At 41.7% G+C, this 24,148-nt stretch overlaps 1 protein-coding gene across 1 annotated transcript in view; it reads left to right on the top strand.

Moving 5' to 3' along the window:
• LOC127028610 (ADP-ribosylation factor-like protein 15) overlaps positions 1-24,148 on the top strand; it is a 248,064-nt gene that overhangs the window by 17,805 nt on the left and 206,111 nt on the right. The gene's annotated exons all lie outside the window — the stretch shown is intronic.

Genomic DNA, 24,148 nt, shown 5'->3' with positions numbered 1-24,148 from the left:
CAGATCACGGAAAAGCCACCGAGCAGGTACATTTACATTTACATTACAAAACCACTTACATTTGCATATACCCATGATGTGTAGCTGAAAATTTTCCTATCACAGTCAGAACCTGCATATGACATCAACTTCATAGTTTCCAATAAGATCAACAAAAAGATGCTTAACTTGTAAATATCCCAGAGCTATCTGTTTCATACATGTTAAAATACCCATTTTATTACCTGGTTTATCTAACAACCTTTTTGACTGCTACCCCTCAACTTTATTAGAGACTAACACAGCTTTATTGAAAGCTGAATCCAAGCTTAATTTGGAATTTTGAGGACCATCTAACTCAACTTGTCCTTCAAAATATGCAGCTACTTGTTCTTTAAGAAAAACTTGTCTCTTGGAAATATTCATGTTTTCAGAATATATTTTGGCATTCTGATGGCGATGTCCATTTCTTACTGCACATTCTATGGTTACTGAAGGCATCTGAAAATTTAAAATAGACATTTAAGACATTAATAGACATATTTCATTTAAGCGAACATAAAACAGACTGACAAGATACAGAATTCTATTACAAATTATGTACCTAGATTAATATAAGCAAATTTTTTTTCAACTGGTATGTGGATTTCTAAAAGTTATGAGAAACTACTTAAGCAAGTGCCTTTTGGATAAACTCAAAGCAAACAAATGAGACGGAAGAGAAACTTTCTAGACTGCAGATTAGTCTAAACAGAAACTCGCAAATAACAATAAGTAGAAAAGTGGCCACCTTAACTGGTTTGAAATCTGTACTTTGTTTACTCCTTCAAATGCAACAAGGCAATAAACTGTTTAATTCATTTTATATGAAGCAACAAACATCTGAACACACACCAATCATTTAGATTTACAGTCTAATCACCATAACCATATTAACACTTATGCATAAGAAGTGAATTAACCTCACCCTCTCTAAATTAAGCAAAAAAACCCCATACTCTCATTGAAAGCCCTACAGGTCTTGTCTCTTCCTAAAACCTTAACTAAATAGGAAATAGTTCTACTGGACTATAAATCCAACCAGGTAGATTGTCCTGAATCAATTGACAAGAGCCCTAGTGCTAACAACCAGTCATTGGCCTTTGGTGGCGTGCAAGCAGAATGTGAATCAAGTTTAAAGTTTGTTCAAATTTACCAGTTTTTACCTGTATACAGAAACAGCATTACATTCCATAAAAATCATATATATTGACTCAATCCTATATACAGATTTCCAGGTTTTAAATAGCAACTTCCTTATTGTTAAATCAGAAATAGAAATAGTTCTCTTTGTAAAAGATCATAGCAAACAGCTGCACTGAAGTTAGTTGGTCTAGAAGTAATACAAGAAGTTAAGGTTTGAGAACTAATGGGTTTCATAGTGTTGTGGTTTAACCCCAGCCAGCAACTAAGCACCACACAGCCACTTGCTCACTCCCCCCCGCTGGGATGGGGAGAGACTCGGAAGGGTAAAAGTGAGAACTCGTGGGTTGAGATAAAGACAGTTTAATAGGGAAAGCAAAAGCCGCATGTGCAAGCAAAGCAAAACAAGGAATTCATTCACTACTTCCCATCGGCAGGCAGGTGTTCAGCCATCCCCAGGAAAGCAGGGCTCCATCATGCATAATGGTTACTTGGGAAGACAAAATGCCATCACTCCGAACTTCCCCCCCTTCCTTCTTCTTCCCCCAGCTTTATATGCTGAGCATGACGTCATATGGTATGGAATATCCCTTTGGGCAGTTGGGGTCAGCTGTCCCGGCTGTGTCCCCTCCCAACTTCTTGTGCACCCCCAGCCTCCTCGCTGGTGGGGTGGTGTGAGAAGCAGAAAAGGCCTTGACTCTGTGTAAGCACTGCTCAGCAATAAGGAAGACATCCCTGTATTATCAACACTGTTTTCAGCACAAATCCAAAACAGAGCCCCATACTAGCTACTGTGAAGAAAATGAACTCTGTCCCAGCCAAAACCAGCACAGGGGGGTTGGGTTTTTTTTTGTTTTGTTTTAAATAGCCTTTCTAGTTAAGATCTTGGTTTTAGCTGCATTGATATAGAAATTTCTTTGACAACTGATTGTCTCATTCATCTATTTTATTAATTCAAGTGTGAGCCTCTAAAAATTTTTTTTTTTTTTGGACAGCAGAATAGTTTGTATTGAGTTGTTTCTCACTTTGAGTGGTGTTACCACACAACAGGCTTTGTATATCTTTATTCTTTTGTATTCTTCTATAAGCTTTATATTCTCTTATTCTGTAAAGTTAACTAGTTTTTCTTTTGAAATGTTTCTTTTTCCACCCATTTGCCTTTCCCATTTGAGATCATTCTCACAGCAATACTACGCTTGGCTAACCATATAGGTTTGCTAATTTTCTGTCTAATTCCTTCTCCCATGGACCATGTTGTCTCAGCAGAAGTGGTTTCTCCATCTAGTCAGGACTAGTTTATAACACCTGCCTCTTTCATGTGAATATCTGAATTGTTGAGGGGAGCCAGGATCACCTTTTCTGTCCGTGCTGGTAAGGGCTGTGTGCTTTGCCTTCTACATTTGCTTTGCTTGGTGTTATGGATTTACGTATTTATTTTTGCATGCCCATGGCTCAGCTTCTGCTTTGCTCAGTCTCTTGCTTTGGTGACATAATATATTTCAGCCTTCTACTTCTTGAACTGTGTCTAAATGGAAGGTCTCTTGTGATACTCAAGCTAAGCTGTTTTGTCTGTGGACCAAAATCATTCTACATTACTGCACCTCTATTGTGTATATACAGGGACTTTTGGGGAGGATTCTCAGACCCAAGTGATGTACGCATGCAATGTGCACTCCTCCTTTGCCTGTTCTGCAGTGGTTTCTTTTTCTTTTAATTGTTATAAATTTAACGCTTACTCCCTCAAGTGCAGGGTCTGCAGGATGTTAGCAACAATTTCTATCAAGGTTCCTTCTGTTCCCCCCTTTTTTTTCTTCTTTTTTTAATGGTCCTCATTTTAAGCCAATTGCTTGTCTAAGCCCTGAGTTGTGAGGCTCTATCTTCTGTAAGCTACTGACTGCTAAAAGTTCTCTGTGGCTCTGTAGTTGATTATCTATTTTTTCTACCACATTTCCTGACTGTCTTGAGAAAGTTGTTCCTCAAAGACTTGTTCTGGTGTTGGCAAGCTCAAAACATTGGCAATTTCTCCTTTTTATTTTCTGGAGAAACATTGAATTTCTGGCTTTGAAATCTTAATCCTGGCAATCTTTAATTTACTGTGGGGAGCTGGGAGATGACTTGCAGCTCACAATGTGTGCAAGGGATGGGAGAACAGGATGAAGTGAATGTTCATGATAGTCCATCTCAAATATTTATGTGGATATCTGCTATTGTGGAAGGTGGAAATTAGTGACTCTCAGTGATCCTATCTAGTCCTGTGTTCCCACTGAAAGTGGGAAGAGTCAGCACAATGCTTAATCTTGAATTTACCAACAGTGTTTTCTACCTCATACTTAACTTGTGCTGAATACCTCTCATGCCTGTCTCTGAAGTTTCAGTGAGCCCTTATTCACAGCTTTTCAAATGTGCACTCAACAGTTTTTTTTCAATCTATAGTGAGTAAAAACTTTCCCTAAATGAAAGGTGGTGGCTCTTAGAAACTGATAACTTGTATCCTCAGAGAAACTTTCCATGAATGCTGATAATGATTGTAGCTTTATATTAAAAAAAAGGGGGGGGGGAGGGGCAGAACTTCGTGTTTCAGCGGCTTATCCAGTCATCTGTGGGATTTGGGGAAGATGCTTATTCTTGTGCTGAGCAATTGGTTAGTTTTATGGTAGCCTTTTCTGAAGCATTGGGGAAGGAACATGGAGAATGGTGGATGGTGGTCTCTGTGTTCTAAGATGCTTGCCTGGTCTCTGGTTCGCATGACTGGAGTCAACTTGACTGGTAGATTTGAGATCAAGATGATGTTGGTGTTTTTCTCTCTCCCCCCCCCCCCCCCCATCAGACTGTCAGGGGCATGTTGCTTCTTCCATTTCCAGTATGTTGGGAGGTGGTTTGCCCACTGGGCAGTATATTTCACCTGCTCAGCTACCTGAATGTGGAGCTTGGGCATACTGCCATTCTCAGTTTGTGACATTTGATCTAGTCTCCTGATGGCTGAAGTATTTTAGTGTAATTGAAGTCTCTGGGTCTGTTTTATAGCAATATTTGGGTAAAATTAGTAGCATACAGGTTAATGCATTGAATATTCTGGTGATCATTTCCATCTTTTAGCTGTGGTATAACTGCACTTTGGAAAATTAGTACCAGAAGCAGTGATGATACTTGTTGTAAGCAAATTACTCAGCTGAATGTGATCCATTTTTTCTGCCTGAGCTCCAGTCATTATTTTGGCTAATGCTTATGCATTGCTAATTTGACTGTTTCATACCATGTATTGTTAAATCCACTGTCTGCTTCAGTTGTCTTGCTGCTTACTGTGTGTGCTGCATGAGTGGTCACAAAAAACCCCGCATCCTACAGAGCTATTCCGTGAAGGTTGCATGCCGCTTTAACACGCAGATGTTGACTGATGGCTGTGTGACACAGTATGGTTACAAAACAGTCTTTGCTTATTAAAACTCAGAAGAGAGTGCCACTGACAGTATGTGTGGTTTCATGTAAAATTACTAAGAAAAATCCTGCTAAGTTTGGGAGAGTGATTATAAATCACTAATTTCCTATGTGAGAAATGCTGGTGATGGCACTCTCCCTTCCAGGAATGTGGGTTGGATACTGGGAGACTGTGTTCCTTCTCTGCCCTTAATTTTCAAGTGGACATTCGGCTATTAAATGTTCTAATTTCTTTTTCCTAATCTCTCCAAGCCTTTTCCAGAAACTCATGGAGAATTTAAAAGCAGCAAAGATTACCTCTTCTCCTTAAACTTATACTGGTGTTTCTCAAAAAAATTTGCAGATTCACTTGGTCTTCTGTATGTGTGTCGTGGTTTAACCCCAGCCAGCAACTAAGCACCACGCAGCCGCTTCCCCCTCCCCCTCCCAGTGGGGTGAGGAGGAGGAAAGCAAAGGAAAAAAAAGTAAAACTCGTGGGTTGAGATAAGAACAGTTTAATAACTAAAGTACAATATAATACTAACAATAGTAATAATGAAAAATAATAATAATAGTAATGAAAAGGAATGCAACAAAAGAAGGGGGGGGGGGAAGAAAAAAAAACCAGTGATGCACAATGCAATTGCTCACCACCCGCTGACCGATGCTCAGTTAGTTCCCGAACCGCGATCCGCGCCTCCCGGCCAGCTCCCCCCTGTTTATATACTGGGCATGACGTTCCATGGTATGGAATACCTCTTTGGCTAGTTCAGGTCAGCTGCCCCGGCTCTGCTCCCTCCCAGCTCCTTGCCCACCTGCTTGCTGGCAGAGCATGGGAAACTGAAAAGTCCTTGGCTTAAGATAAGCGCTACTTAGCAACAGCTAAAACATCAGAGTGTTATCAACATCATTCTCACACTAAATCCAAAACACAGCACTGTACCAGCTACTAAAAAGAAAGCTAACTCTGTCTCAGCCGAAACCAGGACACCTAGAAAGGGATCCCAATTGCTTGGCTTCCTTACCCTCTAATTCCAAGCTACTTGCCCCATTATCCCAGCATCGGAGCAGCCAGGTGATAATGTGCTCGCCTGGATGACGGCTGAAGTCTTTTCACATATCTCGCAGCTCACTCGGGGATAGTGACCGGGTGATTATCTCCGGTTCTGCCTCTTCCTCCTGTTCTCGTGATGGCCCTGCTTCACCTTCATCCTTCGCTAAGCGAACTGATTTTTTTGTATATTTCCTCTTCTGTATAGGGGCGATTGATATTGGCACCGGTTGATCCTCTAGTTCAGCTGCATCATCCATCGCCAAGGTTTGAGTTGCCACAATGCCTGTTGCTGGGGTTTGAATAGCCACAGTGCTTGTCATAGGGATTAGAGTAGCTGCAGTAGCTGTCGCCAGAGTTTGAGTAGCCACAGTGCCTGTTGCTGGGGTTTGAGTAGCCACAGCGCTTGTCATAGGGATTAGAGTAGCTGCAGTAGCTGTCGCCAGAGTTTGAGTAGCCACAGTGCCTGTTGCTGGGGTTTGAGTAGCCACAGTGCTTGTCATAGGGATTAGAGTAGCTGCAGTAGCTGTCGCCAGAGTTTGAGTAGCCGTAGTGCCTGTCACCAGAGTTGAAGTAGCTGCAGTCATGGGAGCTGATCTCTGGGTGGTATTTTTAAATAGTTGTTTAACCCTAGGCAAGATCTGAATCACATTCAGGAACAGGCTGATTCCTAGCAGTACGACCATACTAAGTTCAACATCCCAAGGATATTCAAAATTTACAAACTCCTTCAATGCTATTGCAATTAACCTGGTAAAGAAAAGGAAGATGTGGGAAGATGTCTCCCCAATAGGTTGGCTCCCCGAGGAGAAAAGGTAGAAAGTGCAGTTATTAATATTCTCTAGGAGATAGCACCCGAAGTACGGAGATCTCTCCTCCACAGATTGGTTCCCAGAGGAGAAAAGGTAAAAGGTACAATTATTAATAGTCTCCCATAGGCAGCTCCCGAAGTACAGAGGTGACAACAATGCCGAGTACAAACACCCGATTAGTTTCACGGCTTGCACTTCTATCATATCATAAACCAGTGTTACAAACAACAACAACGTGATAACTCTAGCCCGGTTCCCACCGATGATAAACAGCACAACAGGGAGCATATACTGCAAGTAGGGCATTACATAACGCAATTTCAAGAACCACAACACCAACTTTGAGAGCAAACGAACCCACATTGTAACCAGTAACTATCAAACCAATACAATGAATACTTATAACAAGTTTGTTTTAACACACTCTGATCAGATCCGTCGTTATCTCAACCCTTCGTGCCCCACGTTGGGCGCCAAAAAGGCTGTCGTGGTTTAACCCCAGCCAGCAACTAAGCACCACGCAGCCGCTTCCCCCTCCCCCTCCCAGTGGGGTGAGGAGGAGGAAAGCAAAGGAAAAAAAAGTAAAACTCGTGGGTTGAGATAAGAACAGTTTAATAACTAAAGTAAAATATAATACTAACAATAGTAATAATGAAAAATAATAATAATAGTAATGAAAAGGAATGCAACAAAAGAAGGGGGGGGGGGAAGAAAAAAAAAACCAGTGATGCACAATGCAATTGCTCACCACCCGCTGACCGATGCTCAGTTAGTTCCCGAACCGCGATCCGCGCCTCCCGGCCAGCTCCCCCCTGTTTATATACTGGGCATGACGTTCCATGGTATGGAATACCTCTTTGGCTAGTTCAGGTCAGCTGCCCCGGCTCTGCTCCCTCCCAGCTCCTTGCCCACCTGCTTGCTGGCAGAGCATGGGAAACTGAAAAGTCCTTGGCTTAAGATAAGCGCTACTTAGCAACAGCTAAAACATCAGAGTGTTATCAACATCATTCTCACACTAAATCCAAAACCCAGCACTGTACCAGCTACTAAAAAGAAAGTTAACTCTGTCCCAGCCGAAACCAGGACAATGTGTCTGTTTTCAAATAGTCCTTTCTGTTCCCCAGTGCTGTCTAGCGAGAGCTTAAATTACCAATGGTTAGTTAGCTGTCATGGCTTAACCCCAGCCAGCAGCTAAGCACCATGCAGCCGCTCCCTCACTCCCCCCCCCCGCCCCGCTCCCAGTGGGATGGGGAGGACAATTGGGAAAGAAGGCAGAACTCATGGGTTGAGATAAGAACAGTTTAATAACTAAAGTAAAATATAATACTAACAATAATAATAATGAAATATAATAATAATGAAAAGGAATATAACAAAAAAAAGGGGGGGGGAACCCCAAAACAGTGATGCACAATGCAATTGCTCACCACCCGCTGACCGATGCTTGAGCAGCGATCTGCCCCTCCCGGCCAACTCCCCCCAGTTTATATGCTGGGCATGATGTTCCATGGTATGGAATACCCCTTTGGCTAGTTCAGGTCAGCTGCCCTGGCTATGCTCCCTCCCAGCTTCTTGCACACCTGCTTGCTGGCAGAGCATGGGAAACTGAAAAGTCCTTGGCTTAGGATAAGCACTACTTAGCAACAACTCAAAGCATCAGTGTGTTATCAACATCATTCTCACACTAAATCCAAAACCCAGCACTGTACCAGCTACTAAGAAGAGAGTTAACTTTATCCCAGCTGAAACCAGGACATTAGCTTATCTTTAACTGCTAGTAGCAGCTTGTTTCCTCCAGGTCAGGAGAGTGAGAAACAGCTGTGATTTCTGAATGTAGGTGTAAAAGTTCATTACCTTGTCCTGAAGTGGCTGAGCTGTTGCCAGCAAAAGGTAGATAATTGTTCCCTGGATAATGTAAGTACTTCACTAGCTATTGTGATTTATGTGTTTTAAATCTTGCTTGATATTGTTGTATCTGACTGACGGACTCTGGGCATAAATAATATTAAAACGCTATTTTGTCTCTCATCAGATACTAAATGAGTGGGTATACAGAAGTTTAACAGACTGGCATAAGTTGTTATATCAATATAGTATTTGAAAGCTGTAATTCAGTACAGGAAGTGGGCTCTTGCAGATGACATTAAATTGAGCGTTAAAAACATGGTTTGATGTACTCTGGATATGTAAACCAATTTAGTTGTTTAAACTTGTACACAAAGAGATTTCCTAGATGCCAGTTCAGTGCAGAAAGTTAATGAAACCCAGAAATTGGGTATGTTGCAATTAGAACCCAGCTAATCTGTTCTCCTTTTAAAGGAGAAATCTGTACCGCCTCGGAAATTAAATGCTTTGGGTTTTAGTGAATTTTAAATAAATGACCAGTGCAGCACGAATGCATGCTGAATGAAATAATAAGTGAAGGCTGGAACCATGGAGTGTTGTGTGTATGTCTGTGTGTGTAACAACACAATATTTCAAGGATGTTAGCTTGGTATGCAAACTGAGAAGTGACAAATCTATGACTATTCAGGAAAGCAGACTGCTATCACTGGGTAAAGCTTACTAGTCCTTTCTTTTCTTTAGCGAAAAGCAAACATGGATGCCAAAAATGTGGTAGTGATGCAGTTAGATAAAGGAACAGCAGTTATTTATCTATAGCATAACAGAGGTCTTTTCTCATCTCTCCTCTAAAAATGCTATCGAAATAATACCTCCAGTTCTCTCTTTAAAAACAAAAAAAACCCTGACAACTTTTAAATCTCTCTGAATATCTGATTGCAGAGATCACTACAGAATTTGGGACTCTTTTCTTGGAAGAGTGACATGAAAGAGGAAAAGTAATAATTTGTGTAGAGGTGATAAATCAGATGCTCCTGGATGACCTTTTTCAAAGCCAGGGAGACATTACATTTCAGATATCTCTTTCCTTTTATCAAATGTTGCACATTTTTTTCATAGTACGTAATGGGACATTATGCTACAAGATAGTTCTGGAGTTAAGAATTTAATAGCATTTGAAGGATTAAACATTTATATGGGTGGTTAAATCATATTTGCACTGAAGAGCAAACACTTTTAGAGAAGATATTAAACCTCAGGTTTTAACAATATAACCTACAAACACTATTTCATAGTCCTATACATGTATAATTGAACTCTCCTTTGTTACATTTTTCTCTTGGCAGCCACCATCAGACATTGCGAAGTTATATGGAAATTAGTTTTTTTGCTCTTTCTATTAAAACAAAGTCCCTAAACATCTGTCCCTAAAAGCAATGAGCTTTTGTGAAGTTGCAGTCTATGTATACTTACTCAGCCCTGTTTAGCATTTTCTACTCTCTCCTGAAGGTTCTACCCTAGGAAAAAAACCCCAGGATTTAAAAACAAACAAACAAACAAAAAAACCCCCCAAACTACTCACCTCCCCTTTGACAGATGCATCTATTAGTAAACTTAGCCCAGTTTAAAGCATAATCAGCCATCACTTTCTGGTTATGATACAATGTAGAAGATATGGAATAACTTTTACAGCAGTATCTTTATAACTGGCAGAGATGTGTGTGATGTTCTGGTACTGATGACAAAACACTTCCATGTCAATATGGTGAAATCTGATTTCTTCTTGTTCAATAATATCTATAGGTATGGTCATATGCATTTTGATCTGCCTGGAATGGATGGAGAGAGGTACGGCTGCCTAGCTTACCTGCTAGAATATGGTTTCTGAGTGCTCCCATATCTGCTTTAGTACAAGGTCAGCCAGTTTAGCTTAAAGCACCATCTTTGATAGCTTAGGCAGTTGTCTCTTTCTAAGGAAGCAGGTGAGATTCTTCGTGTATTCCATTACATTGATTCTGATGTGTGAGTGGTATTCTCCATCAGAAGACCCATATATCAAACTCTTCCAGGCCATTGGAAACTTATATATGCTGTTTTAGAAACATAGGAGTTGTATACAGGAAACGTTAGAACTGTATGGTGATAAAGCCAAGCTATCATAGATTGGGAAGTGTATAAGCAAGTTAATTCTGCCTAATTTGCCTTCTGTTTCATGTGTGTTTTGCTGTAGTCTTTAATTACATTGCTTTGTTTTCCCTCTTCCTTTCCCCATAGGACCCATGAGTCATTCATTGCACAGGATGGGTGGTGGTAATTTAATTAGCTCCTGTTAACAATTGTGGAGAAAAACAGTTAGGTGTTGTTGCCTCATGTTCTTTTCTGCTATTTGAACACTTTTCTGAAGGTAGAATTAGAACACAAAAATGGGCATATTGGATCAGACCAAACATGTCTCTTGACCAGTGACGTGTTTTACAATAGCCATAAACAAATGCCTATGGAGGAGTAAGAACAGGAAAAGCGTGTGTGCTACTGTTACCCGATATCTTACAAATTTCCAACTCTTAAGCGCAGGCATTTTGGAGTTAGATGTGATTTATATCCTTATTAACATCAGTGGATTTTAATCTCCTGAATATATCCAGTTTCCTCGTGAAGTCAGGCAGAATCCACAGCCTCCTTTGGCAATGAGCTGGTAGAACTGGATTTGATCACCATGTCCTGACATCCTGAAATGAGGTCTTATGGTCCCCAACATTCGTTGGTAGCCAACGCATGGTGGGGTGTGCTCTTAAAGGTCGTGGTAGCCCGGCCAGTCAAAAGGTTTCTGTCTGATGCAATCTTGCAGCTGCAGGAGAGCAATAAATTAAGACAGAATATACAGTATATAATTGTCATTAGATAATTAAATACAGTAGATAGTTGTCTGATCTACTGCTTCTGTGCTGCAGCAGGGAGGAGGCATAGAGTGAGGGAAAGGGAATGGGTAGGAAGAAGGGAAATGGAGGTTTCCTTAAACCAGTAGCATCCTCTCGTGTTTCTGTTCATCTTGGCATTTTCCCAGGGGGAATCTAAAAAGATTTTTAGGATTTTTATTAACATTGTAGAGTACATTATGGCAATACTGGAACAGTACAAGTCTTATGTTTACCAAGCTGTTTTACCACATACACAGATGGAGTTCTTCATTGGTGTATTTTGAATACCTGAAAACTTACTGTAACTAGCAAAGAAAAGGAAGAAAAATAGATTAAGGGAAGGGAAAAATGGATAAGTAAAAAATCTAGAGAGCATATGCGAATAGACTAATTTGTAGGAATGATCATATTTGTGTGTGTATATATTTGTACAAATCTCCTTTTTTCCAGTTGCTTACATATCTGGGGCTATAATTTTTCCATTGGCAAAAGAGAACTTTCTACAGAGAGTGTCTTTTTAGGATCTTTTCGTATTGGCTAAATAGCTGGCAGTAAAACAGGAAAAGCAGGGAAGTGTATAGACTTTGTGCAACTATGGAAGAAGACAGCCTTTCTGCTAGGTTGTCACATGTTGACTTCTTGCAATTATTTATATGTAGTTATTAATTTAGTTGAGTAGAACTTTAAATTCATGTGTAGATAGATTATGTCTAAGTAAAGAACAGGAAGGTCAAATGCTAAATCTTATTTCTCATTTCTTCCTATAGTGGTTCTCATTTTCCCAGTAACATCTGTTTTCACCCAGGCTGTGATGGATGTAGGTTAGATACTGTACCTTAGTGTGGATGAAGCTCTGGATGATGACTCACAAGTGGAGCTAATCAGTGCAGTTACTATTGCTCTGCTTCTGGACATTGGACACTATAGTGTCTTGAGGTCGATAACCAGATGAGGTGATGATTGTTCCAAACATTGTGAGTCTGTATGACAGTTTCTAGTGTGGGTTGGGAATATAATGTCCAATAACTGGTAAACATAAAACCCCCTCTTTTTAGTTATCAGTAATTAAACTGGTTGCATGGTAGTCATTTCTCTTTGTGAGCCTTCCTCAAACTGTTGAGGACTTGTCTGTTATGGAAATGCTGGGTTGGGGTTTTCAAAGTTACTCTTAAGGATTGGTATTTATGCAGTCCCTTCCACTTGTTCTTTAAAATATGAGACTCCTGTAACTTATAGCCATTTCAGAAACTGATGAACTGTTTCTTGCATCCCCTTGTCTGACTGCTGTAGAGCATGCTTGTTAGCTGACTGCACTCTCTGAACCTTCCCTTCCTCCTAAGGAGATTGGAGGATTAACAGCTGTTTCATAAGCCACTTCTCATCCAAAGAGAGTACTTCATACATGCTACTAAGTTTTAATTAGTTTACTTATATAAGAATCAAGTTCTCCGTTACTGAAGTTCAGTAATCCCTGGCACAAGGACTACACACAGCAGACCTTTTTAAAAGCAAACATCAGGGTTCTGCTAATGAGTTGGGTGGTTTGAAGAAACTCTCATATGTCCTGCATTGTTGTTTAAGAATTGTGATGTACCTCTTGCTGCTGCTTTGGCAATTTCATTTGCTAACATGGGCTCTGTTATCACTCTACATGCCAGCAGCATATCTGCTTCCTGTTTTCTCTGATATAGGTGAATGCAGGTCTTCTCACTTATACCCTGCCTGTGATAAAAGTTCTGTGATCTATGGAACTGATTTTTTAAATTTTTTGCCATATATTTAAGAGAATGAATTTAGATTTAGATCAAAAAACCTGTTTGTTTTGTGTCCAGTACTGATTTTCTTGAATTTTTTTTATACTGACTTCAGGTGGAGCAGAACTGAGCTCTGGCACATGTGACTGTTTTGTTGTTACTCTTTTACCTGCTTGGAGTCGTGCAATTCTTTTCATACTTCTGATGAACATAAGTAACAGGCAGCATGATGGTACTTATGAAGGTCCCTCTTCCCCAGTCTCCAAAAGAGTGGAAGATGATAGCATGCAGGCTTGTGGATCCAAATTAATAGGTTGTTCAAACTTTTCTGTGTTTTTCTTCCATGACAGTGGCTTTGCAAAGACGCTGTCAGCTTACAGATTGGATTTGTTGTAGGATTCTTGTCACCTATTAAATTAACAGGTAAGACTAATGTAAATGAAAAGTTAAAGAGCTCGCTAGGCTTTCAGTTTTGCATTGAAGCTTGACAGCACTGTAGACAGTCATGTGACAGGGTTGGAGGGAATCTTGGGGGTCTCTAGTCTGACTTCCTGCTCAAAGCAGAGTCAGCGAGGAGGTCAGACCATATGGCTCAGGGCTTTATGCAGTCTGTCTTGAAAACCTCCAAGAATAGAGATCGCACAGCACTTCTAGGCAACCTGCACTACTGCTGTACTGTCCCCCATGGGGAGAAAGGTTTTCCTTTATTTCCAGTCTGAACTTGTCTTGTTTCAACTTGTACCTGTTGTGTCTCATCCAGCCACCATGCACTGCTGTGGAGAGCCTGGCTCCATCTTCTCAGTGACTTGCCTGTAGGCAGGAGAAGGCTGCTCTGAGGTGCCCCCAAAGCCTTCCCTTCTCCAGGCTGAAGCAGCCCCATCCCTCAGGCTTACCTCACAGGGCAGGTGCTCCAGCCCCTGAGCATCCTGGTGGTCCTCTGCTGGGCTCACTTCAGTTTGGCAGTGTCTCCTGGACTGGGGAGCCCAAACCAGAGGACACAGTATCTAGGTGTGGTCTAAGAAGTGCTGAGTCGAGGGGGATCATCACATCCCTCTGTCTCCTGGTTGTGCCCTTGCTCCTACAGCACTGGATGCTGCTGGCCCTCGCTACTACCAGCCCCACAAGTAGCTCCTGTGTAGCTTGCTGTCCCCCAGTGCCCTGGGGACTTTTCTGCAGAGCTGCTGCCCAAGCAGGCAGTGCCCAGCCTGGACTACTGCTGCCCAGGGCTCTGCATTCCCAGGGGCAGGGCTTGACGTTTGTCTGGGCTGAACTGCACAAGGCCCATTCTTCCAGCCTGCCCAGGTCCCTCTGGATGGCAGCCCTGCTCTCCAGCATGTTGGCTGATTCCCCCAGTTTGGTGTCACCTGCAAACTTGACAAGAGTGACTTCCCAGGTCAATGATGAAGATGTTAAGCAGGACGGGTTACAGGTTTGGCCCCTGTGGTCCTCCACTTTATTACTGTGGTCCAGGTAGAATATGAGCCATTAACTGTTACCTCTAAGCCCAATCATCCAACCAACTTTTACCCAAGTTGTCCACCTAAGCAGACTGTAATGTCTTTCCTTGTGTAGAGGTTCTGCTCTGTGACTTTCCTATGGATAAAAATTAGACTGATCAGCCTGTAGCTCCCTGAACAGTTGTTCTGGCTTTTTCTGAAGATGGCATGACATTTGCATTTTTTCACTTGTTGGGAACCTCCCCATCTCGGTCACCATTGAGATCAGTCAGCACCACCTTTGGGTGCAGCCCATCTGGCCCTGTGGGCTTCTGTGGGTCATGGTCTCTCACGTTGCCTCTGACTGTTCTTGTACACTGCTGGAAGTTTTCCTTGTGAACAGTCTGTGGGTGATCTTTTTAGCACAATAGTGAGGACAGAAGGTTTTTTGAAGAGGAAAGGGATTATGCATCTTAAACTTGTAAAGCAGCAGCAGAAGCTAAAGCACAGCAGAGGCAAACTTCAAGTAACTTCTTATAAAACACCAACATTTAAGGTTTATTTTCTGACCACTTCGTATATTCCCTCAACATTGTTATAATATTTAATTTAAAGAATGTACCTGAACATGACTAAGGTGTGTAACAGGTTCAGATACTTAAGATACCTCATTGTTGGGTTTACGTAAGTGAAAGCCAAAGTAGTAATTGGATCATTCAGACTTCTTGGTAAGAAATCTTTAATTAGTGTCTTTACTTTTGCTGTTGTCTGATACTGACAGGTAAGACCCAAGAGACCAGGTGAGAATTTTTAGAAGATATGTTAGTAAAACTTGTCCACTTTCTTTCTGTGTTAATAGAGTGTGAAGTGCTTCCTCTGGTATATACAGTATATAGTTTTGAATGATTGTCTTGAATCCTCTGAACATCCCACTGGGTTAAATTGAATTTCTGTAGTTGGTTTTAGAATTCCCTGTGTTACGGATGTAGCTTTGAGTTATGGTTCTGTTAGGAAGAGCTAGGAGACTGCAGTATTAAAAAACTGCTTCAGAACTTATTTAGCAAACTGTTATTTTGCAAATTAAAAAGTTGTACACTGACAAACGCACTCCACCAAAGGTATAAACAGTATTTAGCAGGCGAGTCTCCTAAGCAGCCTTTGTCTAAATACCAGCTCTCAGTCTTTCTGAAAGTCAGTTGACTTTTGGTAGCAGACCACTGAGATTGCAATTCACAAGTCTTCTCAATTTAATGTATTTTCAGGGAGAGTTTTTTAAAGTCTGGAAAAAAACCCCAACAGATTCTTCTTTTGAACCTAAATTCCTGTGGTGTGTGTTGTCCCCCCTGTCCCCTGATCTCTACCAAATCCATCCCTTTGCTGTGTCTTATGAATAATCAGTTTGCTGTGTTCTTTTTGAAGCTCATCCTGGGGCTTGTCAGCCTACTTTGGCAAAGCAGAAAGAAGTCTGAAAGATGAGGTAGAAGGACAAAAGTACATTCGGAGTGGGGGAGGGGGTACTTGTGCACTAGTGATTGCCTTGTTCAGTCCCTCACCTTTATGGAAAAGGGTCTCGAGAAGGAAACAAAGGAGATGCACACAACGTTTTCTGGAAAGAATGGATGTGTATTAAGCGTTGTACACCCTACCAAAGCGTGTGATGGAAGCGGTGCCAACAGGCTTCGCTTCTGCTGTGTGACTGTCTGTGGGTTGGCGGGGGCGCGGTTCTGCAGCGCGCCAAGGGAGGGCGCCTGTGGTCCTCGCGGGGGAGCGGGAGCCCGTCGGCGGGCGGGGCGGCTGGCGGCTCGCTGCCGCTTACTCGGTGCCTTCGTGCGCCCTGTTTGAAATGCTGCATAAGCCGGAAAAAAGAGTACGAAGAGGAAAACCCCTCTGTTCTTCTTCATTAATACAATTCATCGTCTTACTCAGCACTTTCAAATTTGTCACCATTTCTTACTTTACCATAAGGCCTCCTTTTATACCTGTAAAACATGATCATGTGTCCATAGCCCAGGTACAGCTATACTGCTGCTGGAAAACATTCAGAGTTGTAGTTAGATGAGGATTCATGTTTCAGTGAAGACCTTGGATGCTGCGTTGATATGAAAACACTACTTACAGACAAACTTCGTTTTAAGCTGTAGTTCAAGACATGGAGCCCTCATTCCTACTGGGGATGAACAGATTTTACATCCCTACCAGTGGGGAGGGTGTGATGAAGAAGTTTTAGCGTGAGGAGAAGGGCGAGAGGAGACTGGGACAGGTTTGGGAAGGTGAACTTTGAAGCGGGGGGGGATGCTGCCTTTTTTGTTTGGTGGTTTGTTTTTTTTTCCCCTATTTTCCCTAGTGTTATCATGCCTTCAGTACAATACAGGGCAACCTGATAGCCAAGTGAATTGTGAGCATCCAGAGCAATTACTGGGAGAGTGTGTGGTCTGAGGTACAGGAAGCTGGAAGGAGCAGGGAATAAAGCTTGGAAGCAAGAGCACCTGTAAGTTAAGGGGAACAGGGATGGACAGAAACTATGTGTACAAAAGAGTACAGAGAGCTTGCAAGGCTTGGGGGTAGCTCACTGGCAGCAGTCAAAATTGCAGAAAGTGAGAGCTAGCTCAGAGCAGTTCACCTGTAGCACCTCAACAGTTCAGTGTAGCACCTTATGGAGACAGGCAGTTTCTGCACAGTGGAAGTTTTGGGGGTGTGGGTGCCTCAGCCAGGCATCTGAGAGACATGGTGGTAGCGAGAAATTAATAGTGCATTTAGTATCATGGCAGAGGGATGTAGAATCTAGGAACAGAAAGGCAATCTTTCTACCCATGGTCCACAACATTTCTAGGCTTTTGTCCTGCGGGAAGCCAAGAGAGAACCACCCTCCTTGGTGCTGCTGCTCTGCAGGGAGGGTGACACCCCACAGCAATCTTCCCCCTTGGTGAAACTGGGGAGAAAAGGGAGGAAGGAGGATGCTAGGGAGGGTCCACAGTGGTCTGTTTGCGGTTGCCTTGCAAATCTGTATAGCTGTTAAGCTCTGTATGGTTTGCCTTAGTTTTGTTGTGTTTGGGTTTTTAAAATTTGACTTTTTTTTATAGAAGCAAACAGCCTGTGCCATGCGAGTAATGCATAGTAGAGCTCGCGTAGGAGATAACATAAAAACTGTCATACTTTGTACATGTGATCCAGCTGGGAGCATAGTCTCCGACATTCAGTAAAACCATAAAAAACTCCCATAGTGAACACGTGGAATAATCTGCATGTTTATGAGGATTTTATGCAATGCCTAATGGTTAAAGGTTGATTTTAAACATTTTGTTTTCCTTACGATCTGTCTAGTTTTTTTTCCTAGCATTGCAGCTCTCTGAGTGTGCTTGCTGCTATGTAAATGCCTCTGATTCTTGTCAAATTACTGGATTCTATAGTATCTTTAACAGTGGGGTTTTGCTGTCTAATTATATTGGGAGGGGACTTTTTATTCTTTTTTTTGTTTTGTTTTTGAAGTAGCCACCTTTTTAGCTTAATTGATGCTGCTTACTGTTTTTACAACTGCCTAATCTCTGGATCATTGTGCAATTTTCCTTGGAGAAGGAACCTTATCCATCTTTTTGTTTTCTGATTATAGAGTATTTACAGAAGAGAAAGAGCAAAGTTGTCACTGTGACTTTTCAAGGCAGGGCTGTTTTTACATAGCTAATTATTTGAAACAGGTGCAGGATTTTTGAGACAAAAAGTTGACTATGACACCTTTACTCCCCTGTTTGCCTTTCTGCCATTTCCATCATCTTGACTAAGCTATTAGGCACTCTGGAAAAAGACATGCCAGGAAGACAGATTTGTCTGGTCTGAAAAGAGAACCAATGTAAATCCCTTCTGGTTAGAGAGTTGTGTCCTTAGGGGGCCAAATTCTGAATTGTCTTAGCTTAGATCTTGTATTGCAAAGCTCATGAAGATGTAGTGCTGATGAGCGCCAAGGACTACAAAGAAGAAGGATTCCAGATATATTTGAGAACAGAGCCTGGAGGAAACCTTAGGATGCAAGCAAACAAGTTAGGTCAGCCTTGAAATCCAGCAGTGGCTCCAAATGAGAAAGAGAATGGACTTTATCTGAAAAAAAAAATATGCAAATGAAAACCAAGAGTACTTAACTCTTTAGTTAACACTTTGTTGTTCAACAGTGAGCAAGTTTTCAGACTCAAGGGAATGAGAATTACAAAAAACCTCTGGGCAGTTCTGGGCTAGAGCCTGGAGACCTTGTTGATTCACTGAAACACCTACCTAGATCATGATATTATGGATAGCTGTCACATGATATTTTAAAATTCTTTTTTAGATAAATGTTCAAACTTGTAAAATGAGGGAATGGCTAGAATGAGGCTTCATGGGACAGCTGAGCTGCCAGAACCAGTTGGCTGCTGAAAGGGGAACCGTGCTCCAAAGCTTGTGATACCCCTTTCCCCTTGCCTTGACATAGGGGATAAAATGTGTGTTATGTGGTGGTCGTATTCTCCAGGACCTGTTTAGTTTTCTGCCGGTTTAGCAAACTGGCTCATTTTTCCCCCTGTATTGGGTTTGTGTGGCAAGGTTTTGGTAGCTGGGGGTGGGCAAGATCTTGGGAGTGGACACAGCTGGGACAGATGACCCCAACTGACCAAAGGGATATTCCATACCATATGACATCTGCTCAGCAATAAAAGCGAAGAGAAAGGAGGAGGGGAGGGGCATTTGTTATTACAACGTTTGTCTTCCGGAGCAACTGCTACGTACTGAAGCCCTGCTTCCCAGGAAGTAGTTGGACATCGTCTGCTGATGGGAAGTAGATAATAAATCTTTTGTTTTCTTTTGCTTCCACGTGCGGCTTTTGCTTTATTAAGCTGCCTTTATCTTGGCCCATGAGTTCTTTCCCATCTTATTTCCTTCCCCCCCCCGGAGGGGAGTGATAGAGCAGCTTGATGGGCACCTGGCGGCCAGCCAAAGTCAACCCACCACAAACAGTAATAAGGCAAGCTTATTTCTCTAAAGCAATCCCTTCTCCTCTCAGGAGATAAATCTTATGCAAACAATACTTGCTAGCAATGAAAACATAAGATGTCAACAGCTTTCTGGTTTGTTATGCTATTTAATATCAAGTTTGTACCAAGCACAGTGTGGGAATTAAAAATAAAAATACTGAAAAACACACAAAGTTATTTGCAGTGTTATTCAGGTCAAATTCAGAACAGTTTAGTTAGAAAAGCCTGGAATGATTCTGAAGTACAGGAGGCCTTTAAGAGTCTTGGAGATGTTCTCATGAGCCAAACAGGTATAAACAAAAGAGAATCTTAAATATGAGATAAATCTGAGGTTAAAGTGAGCCAGCATGGATAAAAACAAAACCAACCAAAAAAACACATACTCTATGTGGCATGAAACTCTCAGCAAGTCACAACACAAATGTTGTCAGTCCTCTCCATGTAGTAAAATGAAAAAGATGGGGCTAGATGGACAATACAGTATTCTAAGAAAATTCCCCTTGAAAATTCAGTTTACATTTAGTAACTTGCATATAAAAATTTTATAAACCACACTTTTTCCATCACAAAGCTTAAATATGTTACCTGAAGCAATTTATCATCAGGTTGAAATAAAGTTATCATATTTGAGATAGAAGCATGCATCTTCTATCTGTAAACTGCTACCTTGCACTGTTTTATTTCACTATTTAGGGATTATTTAGCACACATTAATGCCACAGAACATTCCTCAGTTCCCATATGTAGCAAACAATTCCAGTCTGTAGTAAGTGACAAATGCCATACTCATCTGAAAAGACCAAGACTAATTCACGATCTGGAAAAACCCAAATAGTAATGCCCAGAAATATGATAATGGACATCTGAGAACAAAATTTGGCACATATTCCTTACAAAATTTGTGCCTTGATGACTGATGATAAAGGACTCCTAGACACAACAGCCCAGTACAAGACAAGGTTCCTCCTTTGAGTGTGAAACCAAAATGAAAGAAAGAAAAGCTTATGAGAATTTCTCAGCAATTTATACTGAACCAGGTGATGCAAAGTTGGCACTGGAATGCTGCCTTGATTAACATCCTGATTTGGACCAGATGCTTCTAGGTCTAATACTTAAAGTGCATCAACTTCATATGAACAAGGAAAAAAGCCTTTAACATGCAGGCAAGAAGTATTTGGAAAGTGCCAGAAGTACAAGAGCACTCATGGAAGCCTCATGAAGATTGATCCACTTTCATACAAGAGTAACAGTACAAACAGTTTTAAGAAAATCCTATGGATACTGAAAATAATTTTATGGGTAAAGGCTTCTGTTGTTAGAAGTTATAGCAGTTAAATAAAGGTTATCAGAAAAACACAGGGCCAGAATGGATACAGAAGAGATACAGAAGAGTCCTGTAGCTCAGCCAACGAGGTGTGAAAGAACAGCAAGATCTGAAACATCCCAAATCTGTAAGATGAGCAAAACCAATGCTTCCCTTTTGCTAGCACTACTGCTCACATAAGCAATTCAGGAATTGTATGAGCAGAAAAATAACTCTACTAATAGAAATGATCAGGTTTCTGGGCTTAAATCTTTAGATCAATGTAGCTCTAGCATCAAAACTTCACTGAGTTACACTATTCCACCTTTGGCATTTTACTTTTCCTCTGTTTCTGGGACAGTCAGCAACTAAAAGGAGGTAGAAGACACAGATGATAAAGCAACAGGTGGGAACAACCCAGAAGATCTAGACAGTACAAAGGAATAAGGCTTGTGGAAATGCAACTTGATGGTGCTAAGTCAAGTCTTCACTCAGCAGCTGAATGAATTCTCTAAGGCCTCTAGTGAAGGTAATTTTAATCTCTCAGAATAAGTCTCAAGACTTCACTATTCACTGTCATAGAAACCAAAGGTTTTTTATTAATAAACATTTTTTCAGTACGTTGTCCATTAGGAGCAGGACAAATATAAACAGAACACCCTTGATCACCTTCCTTTGTATTAGCTGCCCTTTTGCTACTTTCTACAAAAACCCAAGAACTAGCCTCACCATGCATTACCTTCTATAAATCTAAATTCATCAAACTTTAGTACCATGCTGCAAATAGGCTGAATGGCAGGACTTACAGTGCTGCTACAAACAAACACGGTGTGTTGGCTCATCAAATGATCTAACAGGTGCTGTATGGAGCATTTACAGCTAAAGTAAAGGTTGATGATCTTTTCTTTCATGGTACAAAACAAGGGCATGCATGGAGTGGACACTTTTCAGTCTATATTAACTAAAAAGGATGCAGCAAAAGGTTTCATGAGACAGCTAACAGCTCAGTGCTGTCAAAAGGGTAGGCTCACCCCTTTTTGTGTCCCTTCCCAAGTGCACATTCCCGCCCCTTCCATGCCACCGGCCCTTGGTGCTAATCTGATCCCTCATATGAGACCATTCAGTTCACTGAACCATCAGAAAACTAACATAAGGGGGGTGTGGTGGGTTGACCTTGGCTCCTTGGCTGGATGCTAGGTGCCCATCAAGCTGCTCTATCACTCCCCTCCTCAGCTGGACAGGGGAGAGAAAAATATAACAAAAGGCTCGTGGGTCAAGATAAGGACAGGGAGATCACTCACCAATTACCATCACAGGCAAAACAGACTTGACTTGGGGAAATTAATTTAATTTATTGCCAATCAAAATCAGAGCAGGATAATGAGAAATAAAAACCAAATCTTAAAAACACCTTCCCCCCACCCCTCCCTTCTTCCCGGGCTTAACTTTACTCCCAAATTCTCTACCTCCTCCCCCCAAGTGGCACAGGGAGATGGGGAATGGGGTTTGTGGTCAGTTCATCACACGTTGTTTCTGCCGCTCCTTCCTCCTCAGGGGGAGGACTCCTCACACTCTTCCCCTGCTCTAGCGTGGGGTCCCTCCCATGGGAGACAGTCCTCCATGAACTTCTCCAATGTGAGTCCTTCCCACATGCTACAGTTCTTCATGAACTGCTCCAGCATGGGCTCCTCTTTCCATGGGTCCACAGGTCCTGCCAGGAGCCTGCTCCAGCGCGGGCTTCCCACGGGGTCACAGCCTCCTTCGGGTGCATCCACCTGCTCCGGCGTGGGGTCCTCCACGGGCTGCAGGGGGACAGCCTGCCTCACCATGGTCTTCACCACGGGCTGCAGGGGAATCTCTGCTCTGGCGCCTGGAGCACCTCCTCCCCCTCCTTCTTCACTGACCTTGGTGTCTGCGGAGTTGTTCCTCTCACATCTTCTCACTCCTCTCTTCCGGCTGCTGTTGCACAGCAGTTTTTTCCCCTTCTTAAATATGTTATCCCAGAGGCACTACCACCGTTGCTGATTGGCTCAGCTTTGGCCAGCGGCGGGTCCGTCTTGGAGCTGGCTGGCATTGTCTCTATCGGACATAGGGGAAGCTTCTGGCATCTTCTCACAGAAGCCACCCCTGTAGCCCCCCCTGGCTGCCAAAACCTTGCCATGCAAACCTAATACAGCAGACATCAGTCCTTTGAGGCTATGACTGATCCTTACAGATGCTCCATGAAAATTTACCTACCATGCCCAAAAGCATTTTCAGAGGCAGTGTTTTCTAGGGTAGAAAACATCACCTTCTTGTTTCTAGATGCAAATGTGCGTACCCTTGGGTTTCTTGTTATACCTACCATTACCTGTGTTCAGAATAGTCAACATGGCCTGTGATTTGCTTTCTGCGATCTTCTTTCCAAGAAACCCAGTGCACATCCAGTCGCCTGAAACAGGATTATCTTCTGTAGATTTGTTCAAGGAGCATCTATTCCAAATTATGTTGCTGTGCTACTAGCCACCTAGTAATGTATCGCCAATGACTTTTTCATTATTTATCAATTTTCTTTCTCTGTTGTTGATGTTCTTGGGTTTCTTTGGGATGGGTGCTGTTAAATGTCAAACAGCATGGGCAGGTCCTATGGGATCATGCTAGAAACATATCACTCGATGAAAACTCCTTGTTTACAAGTATATCCCGGAGCCCATAAATCAAATAAACTTATACAGTTTTAAAAGTTCTTTGTTGATATTGGATTGTTCTAATGGATTAAGCAAAATGTTCTAGAGTGCCAAACTGAGTGTCTTCCAGGAGAGTAAGAATATTACATAAAGACTTACTTTTTTAAACCCAGTTTAAAAACAATAAGTCTGTTGTTTGTAAGACCTGTTGATTGGTATTCGTTGTATAATTTAATTGTTCGTAATGAAATCCCTCATTAACTATTTCACTATATAAAAATTATTTTTCTTCACAAAATCTGCTTCAGGCTGACAGGCCTATAATTATTTAGGGCATCCAATTTGTTTTTTTCTAAGTATTGACATAGCACTTGTGTTCTTTCTGTTCTTGTGAACTTTTCCAGTTCCAGTTTTTTGAACCTTAATGACAATAAGCATTACCAGTCCAGCCAGTACCTATGCTATCTCTTTCAACATGCTTGTATCCAAGTTATTTAGCTTTGCTGATGTAAAAGTTTCCAATTAATAGCTGCTGTTTAACATCTTCTTGAGTTACTGTTGGAATGGAAACTATTTCATCATCATCATAAGAATGTTATTTGCTTTTTCTCAGACAAATGTGTGTGTTAAACTCTTCCTGCTTTTCTTTGTTATTGTCAGCAATCCTACAATTTCTATCTCATAATGGAATTCTCCCCCCCCGACGCTTTAAAAACTATTTGTCTAACAATTCTAGGCGCTCGCTTATCTTTCTGTTCTTTTGCAACTTTTATAATTTTCTTGCAGTATTAATTCCC

This window comes from Gymnogyps californianus, unplaced genomic scaffold (genome assembly GCF_018139145.2).
Source record: "Gymnogyps californianus isolate 813 unplaced genomic scaffold, ASM1813914v2 HiC_scaffold_36, whole genome shotgun sequence".
NCBI classification, from domain to species: domain Eukaryota; kingdom Metazoa; phylum Chordata; class Aves; order Accipitriformes; family Cathartidae; genus Gymnogyps; species Gymnogyps californianus.
The sequence above is the reverse complement of the archived record's forward strand: the minus strand, read 5'-3'. Positions and strand labels throughout refer to the sequence as shown.